The sequence below is a fragment of the Peromyscus eremicus genome, chromosome 19 (genome assembly GCF_949786415.1).
Source record: "Peromyscus eremicus chromosome 19, PerEre_H2_v1, whole genome shotgun sequence".
Lineage (NCBI taxonomy): Eukaryota > Metazoa > Chordata > Mammalia > Rodentia > Cricetidae > Peromyscus > Peromyscus eremicus.
The window spans coordinates 24,566,311-24,580,385 of record NC_081435.1 but is presented as its reverse complement, the minus strand read 5'-3'; the positions used below and the strand labels follow the sequence as shown (position 1 = coordinate 24,580,385).

Genomic DNA, 14,075 nt, shown 5'->3' with positions numbered 1-14,075 from the left:
GGAAGGATTTATTGTGGTTTGTGGTTTGCTGTCCTTTATGATGGCATGACAACAGGAACATGAGAGGCTGGTCACATTTTGTCTCCTGTTGGGAAGCAGAAAGAGATGAATGCTGATGCTCTTCTCTTTCCTCTTCGTGTTCAGTTTGAGTTCCCTGCCCCTGGAATGATGCTGCCCACATCCACAGTGGGCCTTCCCACTTTAAACACTGTGGTAGTTTGAATGTTATTGGCCCCCATAAGCTCATAGGGAGTGGCACTATTAGGAGGTGTGGCTTTGTTGGAAGAAGTGCGTCACTGTGGAGGCGGGCTTTGAGGTCTCTCAGATGCTCAAGCCACTCCTGGTGTCTCAGACCACTTCCTGTTGCCTGCATATAAAGATGTAAAACTCTCAGCTCCTTCTCCAGCACCATGTCTGCCTGCATGCCGCCATGTCCCACCATGATGATAATGGACTGAACCTCGGAAACTGTAAGCCACCCAATTAAATGTTATCCTTTGTAAGAGTTGCTGTGGTCATGGTGTCTCTTCCCAGCAATAGAAACCCTGACTAAGACAAACACCTTTAGAGATATATCAAGAAATTTGTAACCTAGATGATTCTAAGTCATGTGAAGTTGATGATGGAGAGTAACTGTTACATCCCTCAAGGTGATGAATAGTATTGGCTCCCAGTTAGCCATGTAGAGCAGGGTAAACAGCAGACACTCAGCAGTGTACTGCTAAGCTACTGCTGGTAGGGGAGGTATATCAAAGGCAGTTCTCATTTTATTTTTTGGTTTTCTGAAATAGAGTCTCACTGTGTAGGTCAGATTAATTTCAGATCTGTAATCCTACTACCTCAGCCTTCTAAGTGCTGGGGTTTGATCCATTATTCCCAGCTTTAAATGCAGTTTTGACTTGTAATATTTCTGACTGACTATGGCATTGACACAAGGTAGAATTACTCCTGGATCCATCTCTTCCCATGAGTATGCCGTAGGAGAATAAGCGGCTCTCTGATCTTTCCTATCTAGAACTCAAGGAAACACTTTTATCATTTCTCATTAACTGGCAGTATCCACTCAGCTACTTCCCAGGAGCTCATTCTCCCTCCTTAGCTAGTGCCCACGGCTTTGCTTAGTGATTATGAAGTCAATTTCCCATCTGATTGACATAAACATAATTAAAAAGGTAAATTGAAAGCTGGAATCTCACCTAATATATGAAGAAGGGAAAGGAATTCCAGAAATCAGTTATTGTTGTTATCTTGGGGAATATTTGCCATTTGAGGACACTACTGGCTTGGATAATTTTTCTCCCCACTCACAAATGGCCTAGAGTTACTTGTAACTATTTTACTAGTCAGGTTTCATGGGTCTGTATATATGTGGTATAGTACGAAGAAAACATGACTTTGGAGGTACCCCATCTACTTTGAATCCTTACTTCTACCATTTTTATTCTATGACCTTGTATAAATCCTTTATACCACCAAAGTTAAAGTTGTCAACTTGACACACCCAGGAAGAGGGAACCTCAGTAGAGGAATTGCCTATCGCAGATTGGCCCATGGGCATGTCTGTGTGGCATTTTCTAGATAGGTAATTGTTGAAGGAGGGCCCAGACCACAGTGGGCAGTACCATCCCAAGGAAGGTGGGCCTGAAATGTATAAAAAAGGTAGCTAAGCAAACTGGAGTAAGACAGACAGTAAAAGCCGGCGGTGGTGGCGCACGCCTTTAATCCCAGCACTCGGGAGGCAGAGCCAGGCGGATCTCTGTGAGTTCGAGGCCAGCCTGGGCTACCAAGTGAGTCCCAGGAAAGGCGCAAAGCTACACAGAGAAACCCTGTCTCGAAAAACCAAAAAAAAAAAAAAAAAAGACAGACAGTAAGCATCATTTCTTTGTGGTCTTTGCTTCAGTTCTTGCCTCAAGTTCCTGACCTGACTTTGTTGGATGATGAACTGTAACCTGTAAGTCAAGTAAACTCTCTCCTCTCCAAGCTGCTTTACGTCAGTATTTTCCCACAGCAACAGAAAGCGAACTAGAACATCCTCTTTGAGCTTTGGTCTATTTATAAGAAAAGAGGACAGCAATTCTAATCTTGTGAAATCTTGTATGTGCATCACCTGGCAAATCAGTGGTATGGCAGCATTAGAAATGCAGGTGACCTATTTATCTTTAAAATACTTTATCATTTTAAAACACGCACTCTATAAAGCGAGTGACTTACGGGTGCTCTATTTTGCATGAAATTTTCAAAGAACTATTTATTGCTTGAGATTCAATTTGTGTCATAAACTGAGTCATAACATCGTGATTTATATTTGCCTTCCACCCCCTCAGGTTTCTTTCTGAAGATCCTTACGCTAGAAAGAAATTACGATCTTGGGAAATCAAACAAGAAACTGAAGGTCTAGGTGAGAAACAAGACCGGGCCCACGGGTATCTCTTTTTAGACACTGCTCCCAGCGGAGGGGCGCGAACGTAAGTTCAGCATTGCCGCGGAGGGAGACGCTAGGAGGCGGGACTTAGCAGCCGAGGGAGGCGGGGCTAACAATGCCGCGTGGGGAGAGAGAGGCCGGAGGCTGTTCTGGCAGGTCACCATTGGGCAAGCTTGAGGATGACGTAATAGCCACGCGCCTTCAGGTTCTGGCGGCCGCTGCCACCGCGTTTGCGCACGAGGAGCTGGTTGCCGCTGCAGCCGCCTGGAATTGTGGGGCTTGTGTCTGCCCCTCGGCTGCGGTGGAAAGCCGAAGGTAGGGGAGGTGGGGGCCCCGGGCCCTGGAGCGGGACGCAGGGCGGACGGCGCCGGCCCGGCCTCCTGCCGTTAGCGGCCTCCTCCCTCCCTCCCTCCCTCCCGCGCTCTCCGCACCTTCCCACAGTGTTCCGGGTCCCACCACATCCATCTCAGTGCCTCGCGGGCGAGACGTCCAACTGCGTCCTAGGCTGGCCGCCCCAAAGCTGTGCTCTGTCATTTTCCACTTAGCGACGCAGTGACCCCCCCTTCCAGCGCCAGAAGAGGGGGCAGTGGCTCTGGGCTGCACATCTGTTTTGACTTTCCATCTTTATTCTCCTCTTTCGGCCTCAGTTTTTCCACATCTGTCCAAAGAAGGAGGCGAATTAGGTGTTGCTCTCAAGAGACACCTCTAGGGTTGACATTTTGGTAACTGGTTAGGAACCTCCCGAGTCTCTTGACATGAAATTATGTCCTCCCCCCTTGTTATTTTACCTCTCCTTCTGAGTGTTTTCCTTTGCACTGGTAGATGTAAAACTTGCCTTCAATGCACAGGTTATAAGGTTATGAACTTTGTTGAGATTTCAAATTGCTTTGTGCTTAATCTCTAGGCTTCTCCCAGGAACTTTGGATAAAGTAGTGTGTGGGCACTTGCTTACATCTCAGGTGTTTCCATTCAGGTGACCCCAGCATCCTTTTGATGGGAAAAGACTGGATTCCAGAAATGCCCAACAGCTGAGAAACCAGCAGGAACTTATTTGTACTGTTAGATGCCTTTAAATATGTATTGATGAGGGCAGGAGATGTAGCTCATTTGATGAAGCCCTGGATTCGATCCCTACCATTGCATAAACCAGGTGTATGTACTGTAGTGTTTGCTTGTAATCCCAGCACTAAGGAGTAGAAGAAGGAGCATCAGAAGTTTCAGTCATCCTCAGCTTACACAGAGTTTCAGTTTGGCCTGGAAGACTTGAGGCCCTCTGTGTATCTAATCACTGTGACCCATATGTAAGATCAGTTTCTAAATGTATTTATAATGCTTGGCTTCCTTTCCAATCCAGCTGGCTCTCCCATCTCAAACAAAACAAAACTGCAGACTGCTTTGAAGGAATGATTAGATTAACCCACTATAGGTAGGCAGGAAGAAAATGAATCCTCCATGTTTGCTAAGAGAAGAAACTGGTATGTTTACAAATACTAGCAGTATTTGTTTTGGGAGTGTGAGAGACTGTGTATGTGCATGAGCCTTTTTAGCTTTACACTCAAAAGTTTTCCTGATAAAAAAGTTAGATTTAGGGATTCAATAATTTTTTATTTTTTATTTTTTTGAGACAGAATTTCTCTGTGTAGTTTTGGTGCCTGTCCTGGATCTCACTCTGTAGACCAGGCTGGCCTCGAAGTCACAGAGATCCACCTGGCTCGGCCTCCTGAGTGCTGGCATTCAAGGCATGTGTCACCGCTGCCCGGCTAGGATTAGATACAATTTTAATGGAGACCATAATGTAATATTAGGATTGCTATTTGTGTAACATGGTCCAGAAATTGGTCAGTGTTTTCCACTGGGACATGGCTCCTGGGTGCTTAAGATGTTGCTGCCACACCAGATTTATCATAACCTTTCATTAAGGTAGTAAATTCAGTCTGTGTATTAATACATGTGCTGTTTTAGTGAAACTGGCAATAGAAAAGACGGCATATTTTACTGATAATGGGGATGGAGAACGTGTTAGTAGGCATATGACAGCTCAGAAATAAAAATTGCCTGATATTTAATGCTGTTTTCTTCCTCTTTCCTGTTGTTTTTCTGAAGGCTGTCTCATCTCTACTGGGGCCAACTTTGAGCCCCAGTGTGTCTCATGACAGGGAAAAAGGCCAATTAAGTAAAACTGAAAAACAACAAAATGTATTTTGAAATATCAAACACACTAGAACCTCCAATATTACTCTCCTACTCTCCCTTCAGTGGTGTGTGTAGGTGTGGGCTTGGGGGTGGAGGTGGGCATTATCCAAGCGATATGGCTACTGTCCAAAGCAGTTTTGAAAAACCTATACCCGGAAATTATTTTTGGAGATCAGTTTCATTAACATCTGACACTATATCTTTCTAAAAGCCCTAAGTGGCACGTGGTTGTAAAACCTTGACACTGGCATGTCTTCAGATGAATTATTATTATTATTATTATTTGTTATTGTTTGAGAAGGGTCTCACTTGTAGTCTTGGCTGTCCTGGAACTCAATATGTAGACCAGGCTGACTCAAACTCAGATCCTCTTGCCTCTGCCTCCTGAGTGCTGGGACTAAAGGTGTGTACCACCACCACCTGCCTCCTGTCTCCACTCCCTCTCTATCCTAAATAAAACTGTTATGGAGACTATCTTCTAGTCCTTGAGAAAGAAGCCTCTCTTCAGAGAACCAATTTAAATGTTTTTTTTTTTTTTTGGTTTTTTTTTTTTTTTTTTAAATGACACTGTCTCCTTTGTAACCTAGGGTAGCCCCAAACTTGCTATGTAGCCCAGGTTGGCCTCAAACCTGTGACCTTTCTGCTTCATCCTCCCCAGTGGGTGAATGAACAGGTTTTTGGAGGTAGACACAATGGATTTTTGGAGTGTGGTAAACAGCAGTTTTAATTCTACCACTTATTGGCCATATGACCTTGGACAAGTTCTTCACCTCTTAGGCTCAGTTTTCCACTCCTTAAAATGGGAATACTACTTAAAAGGATGGTTAAGTGAAGTGATATACATGAAAAAAAGCAAGGGAAGTTTTTTTGGGCTTTATTTTATTTTTTTGTTATACTGGGACCCAAATCTTATGGCCCTGTGCATGCCAGACATAACTCTACAATTGAACCACATCCTACCCTGAACATCTGCTGTTAATGAGAAAATTTAGAACATGGAAATAAAGAGAAGCTGTACCTTTTCCCCAAGTAGGTGGATGCTTTCTGATTCTTTTCATGTTTGTATATTCATACACTGACTTTATCCTAAATGAGACTATTATGGAGCCATCTGCCAGTCCTTGACTCGGCCTCTCTACAGAGAGCCAGTCTGAACACTTTACAGTGTTTGCCCCTTGGTTGTGGAATCCTGAGGATTTTGCTAGGGACCCCAGCTGGTGTTCTTTCACGCTCAGTAGCACAAACATTTCTAGTTTCTAGTTTGGGTGTCAATTTGGAGACCCATCCTTGTGGCGCTAATCTTTTCTCTTTCTGAGCCTTAAGCTTCAAGCTTTAGTCTTCTATTGTCGAGAGCTTTGTATTTTAATTGCATGTGGTCTGAAGAGAAAATATTCTGCCCTCTGTTTTTTCATTTCATTTATGGATTTTACTATTATAGCCTGTTACTCAGATGATGGGCCCTCCTAGTTCATGTTATCAATAATAATAGCTTATCTTTGGGACAAAAGCTTTATAAAAGATTCCGGTTGCTCAGGTGCATGGATTCTTCTTGACTTGTGAGGAGTCTTGACACTCACTTGTGCAGACTTCTAACCTGGAGTTAGGAGACTCAGTAGGGAGGGAACCGCCATCAGGCTAGGCTTTGGAGTTCCTTCAGGTAGTTTCTTTTCTGTTGCTGTGATAAACTGCCCTTGGCAAGAGCAGCTTTAAAGGAGAGTGGTTCATTTTAACTCACAGTTCTGAGTTACAGTCCTTCATTTTGGGGAAGTCAAGACAAAATTTAAGTCACTAGTCACTTATTCGCAGTCCAGAGCAGAGAGAACTGAATGCATGCTTACTTGTCCAGCTCACACTCACTCTTCATGGTCCAGACCATGAAATGGGTGTTGTCTGTAGGAGGCAGGGAGGTCTTTGTGTTCACAGATAAGCACTAGGGAATAGCCTGATGACTATTACTCTATTTGTGTGGCTAGAGACTTTTCTGAAACCAGATCCTCCCCTAGACCCTTACCATAAATTTGTTTTCCCCAGTTGATCTGTAGAATCTATCTTCATGGATTTTACAAAGAGTTTCTGAACTTACTTTGTTCCTCAGAGAGATTTTTGTATGCTTTGTTGTGAATGCAGGATTGAGTTAATTATCACCAGAATAAGTTTTTACCAAATTGTGGTGTGCTTAAATATGCCTAAAATAACTACTTGGGGTCAGACTCCAGAAGATCAAACTACCACCAGCTACTGAGTTGTGTTGAACCAAACTGCCTTCTTGCCTCCTGGGGATCATCACTCTGCTGGCTGCGAAAGTCAGACTGAAGTTGTCCACATTCAGAGTGGATCTTGCCACATCAGTTAACCCAATTAAGAAAATTCCTCTCAGGCCTGGAGAGATGGTTCCGTGGTTAAGAGTGTATGTTCTTGCCGGGTGGTTGGTGGCACACACCTTTAATCCCAGCACTTGGGAGGCAGAGGCAGGCAGATCTTTGTGAGTTTGAGGCCAGCCTGGTCTACAGAGCGAGATCCAGGAAAGGCACAAAGCTACACAGAGAAACCCTGTCTTGAAAAACCGAGAGAGAGAGAGAGAGAGAGAGAGAGAGAGAGAGAGAGAGAGAGAGAGAGAGGAGAGAGAGAATGCTCTTGCATAGAACCTGGGTTTGATTCTGCGCACCCATGCTGGTGGCTCACAACTGCCTCTAACTCCAGTTCCAGAGAGATCTCTGACCTCTTTAGGCATCTGCACTCAGGTGCACATAACCACACACAGACACACAATTAGAAATAATAAACACAGGGGCTGGAGAGAGAGAGTTAGCAGTTAAGAGCACTGGCTGCTCTCGCAGAGGACCTGGGTTCAGTTCCTGGCACACTTGGTGCCTCACAACCATCTGTAACTCTAGTTCCAGGGGATCTTATCCCCTCTTCTGATCTTGGAGAGCACCAGTCATGCCTATGCATGCATGTAGGCAAAAACTCATACACATACAATTAAAAAAAACTTTAAGGAAAGAACAAAGTCCTTCCCAGTCAGCTTATAGGCCAACTTGATTTAGGCAGTTCTTTATTGAGACTCTCCCAGGCGATTCCAGACTGTCAAGCTGACAATGAAAACTGTCACACACACACACACACACACACACACAGCTCATAGACAAGGGTGTGGTTTTGCTGGTCCAGCTGAGTCTGCCCTCAGCCGCCTCATCTTGTCCTTGGCTTTGGTACTGAGAAGGAAATAGTAGTCAATGCCTGAATGGTATTTTGTGCCAAGGCCTTAAAGGTGAGGGACAGGGAGCTCTGAGCTCAGGGCTGGGCAATGGAAAGTGCCAGACTTAGGAATGTTGCTAAAGTGCTATGCCCATCATGTGGGTGTCCCTCATTTGTGAACTATAAATGCCTTCATTAATCTCTCCCATAAGAAAAGGGAGTAACCATTCCAATTTTCTCAGGGCAGAGAAGCTTCTTAGATGTAGGGCTTTCAGGGCCCAATCTAGGAAAGTCCAGAGCAGAGGGAAACAGTTGCTCATTCTATCCATGACCAGTACACAAACTCGGTAACATGCCCACAAGCAGCTAGGCCCGCATTTTGGGTTCAAGTGTTTCTCAACCTTTTGTGTGTGTGAGTGTTTTGCCTGCATGTATGTATTGTGCACCACTTGTGTGCCTGGTGTTGGCAGAGCTCAGAAGGCAGTGGCTCCCCTGGAACTGGAGTTAGAGATAGTTGTGGGCCACCATGTGCATGCTGGGAACTGAACCTGGTCCTCTGCAAAGAGTAACACATGCTCTTAACTACTGAGCCATCTCTCCAGCCCCATTATTTACCATGTTTTAATGACTCCTCCCTCTTACATATCCTATATGAAATTTAGAATAAAAGAAAATTACTCATTGTATTTGTGTGTACATGCCACAGAGCACATGTAGCAGTAAGGGGCTGGCTCTCCAGAATTAGTTCTTTCTTCTACCGAGTGGGGCTGGGCATCAAACTGAGGTCATTAGCCTTGGCAGCAAGTGCCTTTACCCACTGAGCCATCTCTCTGGTTCCCACATGAATTTTAATACTATTGATGTTCTGTATATCTGTTTGTGTTGTGGCCTTTGGGTTGGCCGCAAATCATTGTGCTGTTTAAGATTTCTCTCCCCTTGAAGCCAATTTTCACTCTCTCCATGATGATATCCTGTAATTTTTCTCTAGTATAGTTAATAAGGCCCATTTTCCATCTAGAAGATATAGCTATTATCACAAGCTTTTTCAGTGCCTTAAACACAAATTAGTAAAATAAAGACATGTTATCTTACCTACCTTAAACCAACCTTATAAGATAGGCATCATACCATTTTATAGAAATAGAAATTGAGGCTTAGTAGGTGTGCTGGTTTGAAGGAAAATGGCCCCCATAGGGAGTGGCACTATTAGGAAATGTGGCCTTGTTGGAGGAAGTGGGGATGGGCATTGAGATCTCCTATGCTTAAGCTATGCCCACTGTCACAGTTCCTTCTGCTGCCTGTGGATCAAGATGTAGAACTCTCAGCTACTTCTCCAGCACCATGTCTGCCTGCACACTGCCATGTCTTGCCATGATGATAATGGACTAAACCTCTGAAACTGTAAGCCAGCCCAATGAAATGTTTCCTAAGAGTTGCCATAATCATGGTGTCTCTTCACAGCAATAGAATCCGTAACTAAGACAGTAGATTAAATAATTTTTACTTAGGTAGAAGCAAGGAGTGGAGGCACATGTTTTGTTATGTCTACATGAGGGACTTGCTTTGAGTTACAAACAAGCTTGGGCAGATAGCAAGACCCTGGTTTTAGAAAAAGCTTGATGCAGCCAGGAGTTAAAGCCAGCTCACATGTTTCTCTTCCCTTGTTGATTCCCTTCTTCCCATGGGTTGGCAGTCATCAGCAGGACGTTCAACCATTCCATTCACCTTTCTCAAGGCCTTATCATGTGTCAGGCCCTGTGGAACGTATCGGGAGACATTAAAGTGAAGGATTTCTGGGGCTAAGGGGCTCATGGTGTTTTTCAAAGATGAGCTGGCTTATGGCTAATGCCTTATCCATCCTTTCCTGTTTTGGGGTCTCAGGCTGTCCTCTCCTTCTCCCTGTCCCATTCCCTCTCTCTCTCTCTGCTCCTCCCACTCTCTTTGGAGACAAGGTCTCACTATGCTGCCATAACTGGCCTGGAATTCTCTAGGTAGACCGAGCTTGCTTGGAAGGCTCGGATATCCACCTGCCTCTGTCTCCAGTGCTGGGCTGTTTGGATTTTTTTTTTTTTTTTTTAATGAGATGACTAGCTGTAGCTAAGGGCAGTCATGGAAATAGAGTTAGTTTCTTGGAATTTAGGAGGGTCAAAGCTGTGGATTTCTCCTACTGGTTCCATTTTCTAACCTGCTGACCTGCTTGTACTCCTTGAGTTTGTAGCTTGGAGGTTGTAACCAAAAGGGTACAGCAGGCTTGGTGAACTCCAGCTATTTAATTTTTAAAAATTACGTTTATGGGTATTTTATTTGCATGTGGGTTTGTGTACCACGTGTATGTCCGGTGCCTGAGGTGGTCAGAAGAGGTTGTTGGATTCCCTAGGACTGGAGTTATAGATGATTGTGAGCTGCCATGTGGATGCTGGGAATCGAACCCGGGCCTTCTGAAAGAACAGAGAGTGCTCTTAACTGCTACGCCATTTCTCCCACCCTCCTCTTTAACTTTTAAATGTTTGTAAGGTAGACATTTCTGTTTTACTTTGACTATTCCTAGTGTTTCAAAACAGAAGTTGTTCTTTTTAGAGTTGATGGGGACTGTCATCTTTAAGATGGGCATGATGGCATGTCCTTATAATACCAGCACTCGGGACTCTGAGGCTAGAGGATCATGAGCTGCAGGTCAGCCAGGCTCCATAAGAAACTTGGGGTCAGTCTGGACTAAAAGGTGAGACTTTGTTTCCAAACTTGAGAACAATAAAAGCAGATTGTTTTCTTAAAGTCCTTAAGCTAGTAAGAGAGTTGAAGAGAGGTAACAGCAGAGGAGGCGGGAGAGGTCATTCCTGCCCCGGCTCCTCCAAAGAGACTGGACTTGCCTTTGTTCTTACTGTCTCTGTTCTAAGCTTCGGACTTGTGAGGTGTTTTGATTTACTGCCTGCTCCACTGGTGCCCTGTGGGCCGTCTGTTTTCACACCGAGTCTGTGTTCCCAGACTGAACATTGGAACCTTAGGGAACATTGTCCGATGGTTAGCCCAGGTTACATTTTATGTCCACCGGGAAATGGGGACGGGCATGCTTCTGAGGTCTGTCCCTGGCCATGCATCCTCCAAGTAGCTGCTTTGTTATGTCTTGATTGTCACTTATCATCACTGACAGAAGAAGTAGCACAGTTGGTGACCTGACCTTCACATGGAGGTCGTTCCCATCTCTCTCAAGTCATTTGTTCCTTCTGCTTTGTAAGAGTTCTAGAAACTGAAGGAAGAACCTGGGATGCACCCGAAAGGTCTGGTGAGGACTTTAAAAATGGGCATTTCTCTTAAAAAGTACTGATTTTAACTTAATATGTATGTATCTATGTCTCATGTAGCCTATATTGGCCTTGAACTTGGTACATAGTGAGATTGGCCTTGAACTCCTGACCCTTCTGCCTCTCTGTGGTGTGGTTACAGTTATGTGCCACTATGCCTGGTTTAATTTTAATTTTATATTTTGTTGTCAGGACCTTGCTAGCCTGGAGTTCAAGCTGACCTCAAACTTACTGTTCTCTTGTCTCAACCATCTATGTGCTGGAAATAGATGTGTGCCATCCTGCCTCAATCAGATGGACATTTTTTTTACTTCTGGGTATTGTCTCAGGCTTAAATTCTTAAAACAAATTAAACTTGAGGTATGACCTATCAATGCTGGTCCACTGAACTGAAGCCTGCTAGTTTTCTAGAGGTTGGACAAGTAGCTGCTTCCATTGTGGAAATCTCAGAGATTAAAGGCGTTTAAGCCTGAAACAGTACCCAGAGGTAAAGACATCCTGAAGCATCAGGGACCAGCTCCTTAGCAAGGTATTTAAGGGGAACCTTAGTTTTATAGTTGATAGGGAGTTGGGTTTCAGTGTGTTTGTGATATAAAGTTTCCATCCTTGGACCCATTTTCCCATGGTGCTTTGGAGCTGGAAGAGATGACTCTTGTAAGTATGGTTCCCATTCAATGTGTAGCTGTTGATGGTTATTTTATTTAGATGAGTCTCATGTAGCCCAGGCTGGCTTCTAAGTCAAGGTTGAAAATGACCTTGGGCTTTTAAAAACTTTATTTGATTCTCCTGCCTCTATCTCTAAAGTATTGGGATTCTCACGTGTGCCACAGTGGTTGATGTGCTGGGGATCAAACAAATACTCTACCAACTGAGCTATATCTATAGCCCTGTTTATATTTTTGTTAGTTTGTTTTGGGGTCAGCAGTCAGGAGATACTTCTCTAGTTTTTTAATGCCCAGAATGTCAGTTTTGCAAATGATGGCTTCTTCTATTGATGACAAGACTGAGCCCCAGGGGAATCAAAGTGGGCCACATACCCTTTTAAAAGCTGCTCACAATAGTGGGATTCTAGTGCTGTTGAGAGGCAGGACACAAGCCGGGGGCCAACAGAGGGCGGCCAGAGAAATCAGTAGGATTGTTGAAAGCATTGCAAAGAGGTAAGATGCTTTTGTGGTTAAAAATCTTGGGGACGGCCGGGCGGTGGTGGCGCACGCCTTTAATCCCAGCACTCGGGAGGCAGAGCCAGGCGGATCTCTGTGAGTTCGAGGCCAGCCTGGACTACCAAGTGAGTCCCAGGAAAGGCGCAAAGCTACACAGAGAAACCCTGTCTCGAAAAACCAAAAAAAAAAAAAAAAAAAATCTTGGGGACAGGAAAAAAAAATCTGTGGGGAAGGAGAAAGTCCTGCCTTTCCTTTTCCAAGACATGCCTCATCTATTATCTCGCTGTTGAGGGGTTCCTAATTATGCTAGCTTGTTTTCTGCTCACATAGAAGTGTCTTCCTTCTTGCTCTTACCTCAGAGGAAATAAGATTTGAAGTCTTTCTCTGTATTAGAAATAGTACTCTAGCCAGACTGCAGTGGACTGTATCTGGTGACAAACCTTGACTACATCTCTGAAAGAGAGAGAGAGAGAGAGAGAGAGAGAGAGAGAGAGAGAGAGAGAGAGAGAGAGAGGAAGAAAGAGAGAAAGAGAGAAAGAGAGAAGAATGAATGTATATCAGAATAGTTTAAAAACACAGGCTTATTTGGGCCTTTGGTGTTCTGCTATCTATTTGCTAGCTACCAGATTTAAGTTATTTTCTATAAGCCTTAGTTTTGGGTCTACAGAAAGGGAATAACAGTACCTCCTTTTGTAGCTGTGTTGAGAGAGTAGATATGAAAAGTACTTCCTCTGGTCCACTGTGCTGTCAGTAGTCAGTAGGATGGAGATTTCGTTGGACCTAGCCTGTGTGGAGGAGGTCCTTTGACAGTGTACTTGTCTCTTGTGTTCTGATCTTCAGCCAGATGTGAAGCAGTGATCTCATTAAGGGAACCTGGACCCCAGTCACATCTTCCCTTTGATTTCTGTTCTCATTTCTGGCCCTTGGTACAAGGCTAGGAAGGCATAGTTTTGTACTGAAGTTGACTGTTTCTCTTTAAGATCTATAGCTGATGAGCTAGGTCTGGTGGCATGTACCTTTAATCCCAGAACTCAGGGGGCAGGCATTTGGAGCTCTGAGTTTGAGGCCAGCCTGGTCTACATAAGCTAGTTTCAGGACAGCCAGGACTGCACAGAGAGACTCTATCTCAGTCTTCTCTCCCCACAAAGAAATATTTATAGCTGAATTGGGTGTGATGGCACATGCTTGTGATCCCAGCTCTTGGGAGGTACAACAGGAGGCTGAGGAGTTTAGGGACATCTTCAACTGCATAATGAATTTGAGGCTAGCTTTGGCTACATAAGGCACTGTTTTATAAACCAAAACAGATCTGGTTGGTTAGATCAGTTGTTTGAGTGTGTTGCTAACAAAACCAAAACAAAAATCTTTATAACTGGTAGAATGGGAGTAGATAAAATGCCCCTGAAGCTATTCTTACTATACTAATCTCAAACCATATTTTTAAAATGGAGCACTGTAATTATAGCCTATGCCTTGCTCCTCTGACTGAATGAAATAGGGTGCAACCTCAGTATTCTGTGGGAAGCCAGTCTGATTTGATTAAAAAAAAATGGAAATAGAGAGTTTTCAAGAAAATGCCATTGTTTTAAATTTCCTGGCAAGCCTCTGTGGTTTCTTCCTTACCTTGTCTTATTGCTCTCTCAGTTTCCTATTACTGTGCTTCTCAGTCATTACAGAAGCCACGGCCTGTTTCTTGCTTCTGATTTGCTGCTTCAAGTCTTCCTATGTGCGTGCTGAGCAGTGAACACATGCGACCCCTTCCATGGCTTCCATTGCTGGACAGTTGCCTATGGCCATGCCCGC

General features: G+C 44.2%; 1 protein-coding gene across 1 annotated transcript in view; it reads left to right on the top strand.

Moving 5' to 3' along the window:
• Positions 1-2,611: 2,611 nt before the first annotated feature.
• Positions 2,612-14,075, top strand: part of Sil1 (SIL1 nucleotide exchange factor) — a 244,026-nt gene continuing 232,562 nt past the window's right edge. Inside the window, exon 1 of the mRNA XM_059246149.1 lies at positions 2,612-2,737. The gene's annotated coding sequence lies outside the window, so the exon portion shown is untranslated. The remainder of the gene's footprint in view (positions 2,738-14,075) is intronic.